This window comes from Capsicum annuum, chromosome 3, assembly GCF_002878395.1.
Source record: "Capsicum annuum cultivar UCD-10X-F1 chromosome 3, UCD10Xv1.1, whole genome shotgun sequence".
Classification (NCBI taxonomy): Eukaryota; Viridiplantae; Streptophyta; class Magnoliopsida; order Solanales; family Solanaceae; genus Capsicum; species Capsicum annuum.
This window is the reverse complement of record NC_061113.1, coordinates 15,720,852-15,724,657: the sequence shown is the minus strand read 5'-3', so window position 1 is coordinate 15,724,657 and position 3,806 is coordinate 15,720,852.

Sequence of the window (3,806 nt, the reverse complement as noted above, 5' to 3'; positions counted from 1 at the left end):
AGTCGAGTTATTCCCTTTGATTCCTATAAGACGTACCTTTTAGTCGAGTCATCCCCCTTGATTCCTGTAAGACGTACCTTTTAGTCGAGTCATCCCTATTGATTTCTATAAGACGTACCTTTTAGTCGAGTCATCTCCCTTGATTCCTATAAGATTTACCTTTTAGTCGAGTCAATTCTTTTGATTCCTATAAGACGTACCTTATAGTCGAGTTATTCTCTTTAATTTCTATAATTATGTGACTTTCACAAAAGTCTTTTGATGATAAACTGGGGAAAAATTTAATTCTTTTTTTTGGAACTTACTTTTCTGGCAAACAAAATTTCTCTTTATAATAATTTTTATTTGGAATAATTTTCTTTCCAGTTTTGATATGATTTCAGGAGCCTGCCCAAAGCACAGGGCGAATAAATGGAAAACCAAGCAACAAGGTGAAGAAATTAAAAGTTAAACAGATTGAAAAATAACAAGTCAGGAGCCTTCCTGCAGAACAGGGTGAAGAAATTAAAAGCATAGCAACAAGTTGATAAAATAGCAAGTCAGGAAACCGCCTGAAGAACAGGGTGAAGAAATTTAAAACCAAGCAACAAGTGATGAAATTGCAACTCAGGAGCCTGCCTAAAGAACAGGGTGAAGAAATTGCAAGTCAGGAGCCCGCCTGAAGAATAGGGTGATAAAACTTAAGTTAGGAGTCCAACAGAAGCTGTATAGATAGGATTTTGTAATTTCATTTATGTTTTAACTTGTAATTTTCATTTTGATGTAATGACAGAGCCGCAGATCGGAACCTCGATGGGACCTCACTCGACTCTCCAACTCGGTATAGTCCTTCTCTTTCAAATCCTTTGAAATACCCGTCACCTGATTCCTCCATAACTTGGGTAACTAGAATGTCCGAAGTCAGGACTTGGTCATCCTTTTTCCTTCTGTTTCTTCCTCTGAATAATGGCCGGGACAAAATTCTGTCTTGTTATCTACTTCTTTGTCTGAAAACACTGCGTGTTTACATTCAAAGGGGGCATGATGTAGACATCTAATTTCGTCCCTCCCCGACATCACCTTTATCCATTTTTACTTTATCCTACCGCGTACCATCATCTACATGATAACCCCTCCATAAAATGACAAAACAATGACCAACTCTAAACAAATTTTATCCCAAAGTTCCCACCTCATCTCAATTGATAACAAATTAACAACCCTCCCTATTAAATTAGGCCACCTCACCACTACCCTACCCTAAACCCATACCCTACGTACCCCTTGTATTTCTTTTTGGCTTCTTTTGATAACAAACATATCAGATAATAAGAGCCCACCAAGAAGATTTCATCTTTTCCAATTGAAAAAAAAAACTCTCACCGGGGGGGGAGGCACTTGCTTTTGACATCACACAATTCATCACCTTTAAAAGAAATTTCCATATATATACATACGGAGAGAGCAACAAAAAAGAGGGGGGGCCACGGAGAAGATTGAGGGGATTTTCTAATTCATATCAGCACATTGGGGGGGTGGGCAATATAGATACAGGAAAATATAGGCACAAAGGGGTTTCTTCTTCTTCACTAGTCACGTACACATGCACTATTAACCAAAAAATGGGCAGCATACACATAGATCATATAGGTCACTCACTCATGAATATTCTTAAGATTCATACACCGATACATAAGTAAGAGATATTGATCTGGAGAGAGAGGAGAGGTCGAACGAGAGAGAGAATTTGGGAGGAGGAAGACAGTGACGCCGCTGTTAAGCTTGCCGGAGCTTTGGCGACGCTACCACATTGATAGGAGAATGCTGGGAAACCACCGAACCGACCCCCAGGGTCATTTCTGGCGATCATTCATCGAAAGGTGCCAAAACCCGCTGGCGAGTAATCAAAATTGGCTCAACCAGTATTGATTTCGGTGAGATCTACCAAAAAAACCAAAAATAGTAACTGAGCGGGTTGATCAGGTATGGGTTTTCGGACTTTGAAATCTTTGCTTCGAGTTGCGGGTTTGGTTTGACGGGCTTCGATTTCTGATACCGAGTTTGAATTTGATTCGTTGTCGAGGCTGATTCGGGGTTCTTCGACACACGAACTCTGACTTCTCGATTGACTGATATTTAGATTAAAATCATCATTAAGGTCCAATTTTATCCTTTCTCCATTTAATTTTTACATAAGAGTGGAGGATTTGTGTGTTTGGTATGTTTGAATCTTGATTGTGTATTGGTTGATATTGAATTCAAATGTTGAAAACTTGGATTAGTAGTCGAAGAAGTAATTAATTATTTTGAGAATGGTTTAGAGATGAATCGATCTTAATGAAAAAAATGAATACAAATTAATTTAGATTTATTGATGTTGGTGTAATTCGATTTAAACATGAATATGGTTGAACCCGATAGTGCCATGTTTTAGGTCAAGAAGGAATAGGCTAGACATAGGTCGGGTAGGCAAATCTAGAGATTGTGCATTGATTGAATGTTTGAGATATGTGTTGAAATGATTTTGTTTTATCGTATTCGACTCAATTGTATTCATTTGGCTAGGGAATGCCCCGAGGTAATTGTGTTTATTGGTCGGGGAATGAACCGAAGTATTTGTACCCGAAGGACGTTCGCGACGAAGGCCGGAGGCATCGGGTTGGAGTTTATTCTAGCATTAGTATAGAATAGGATATATATTTTTTGCGATTTTTCTGTTTTGGACTGTATAATTGGATTGGACATTATTATTTTAGTTTTGAATTGTTGTTTGATGATTGTTTATGTGATTTGTGTGGTTTATACATTCGTGGTGTCTAATTAGCCGATACTCTCCATCAAGCGACTTTGTCAAACCACGGGACCGAGGGGTGCCTAACACCTTCTCTTTGGTCAACAGAATTCCTTAGCTGGAATCTCTGTTCGCGGATAAGTTTTACAGATTCAAAACCATTTTGAAAAGAATATCTACAGGTGACTTGGCACACCCAATTTATGCCAAGTGGCGACTCTGAGTTTTGAATATAAAAAGACCTTTACGAAATAAATTTTCATCTTTTTGTCACTTAATAATAAAAACCCTTTCAAACTTAAAAAATGAATGTTTTCAGGTTAAAAAAGAGGTGTGACAATTACTATATATAAGTGAAGGTTGGTGTAATACCCCGAGAAATTTTTCGTTGAAATTTTGTGCGTAAACGTGTTGGGTTCAATCTTCTAGAATGAATTATAAATTTTTCGTGCGAAATATCTTAGATTATGACCCACAATTGCGTAGAGTATCGAATAATATTTCCAACGATATGTGGATCATCCAAAACGGACACCCGAGCGACGAGTTATGAACATTCCAATCGAACCGTGAATAGTAGTGAACAGTAAAACGTGCAGGTAAAATAACTAAGGGCTGGCGTATTTTTCCTCCAACTATAAATGATCATAACTCCTTGTACATAATGATCTGGGTGATTTACTATATATCAACGAAAAGCTCTGTGAGTCCTCTTTCCAATGAAATTGGTTTCATCCAATTCGTCTATTGGAGCAAAACGTTATGGTTGATCTACTTCAACCTATCAAAAGTAAATTTTGGGGTCAACTTCAAAAGACCATAACTCCTCGTACACAATGATCTCGGTGAGATACTATATATCAACGGAAAGATATGAGAGTCCTCTTTTTAATGAAATTGGTTTCATCCAATTTGAATATCGGAGTAAAACGTTATGGTTGATCTACTTCAGACTATCAAAATAGTCCACCAAAGGACAGATTAGAGAATTTTTTTTATTTTTAGGGGCATTTTGGTTATTTCTCCTCACCCAAAA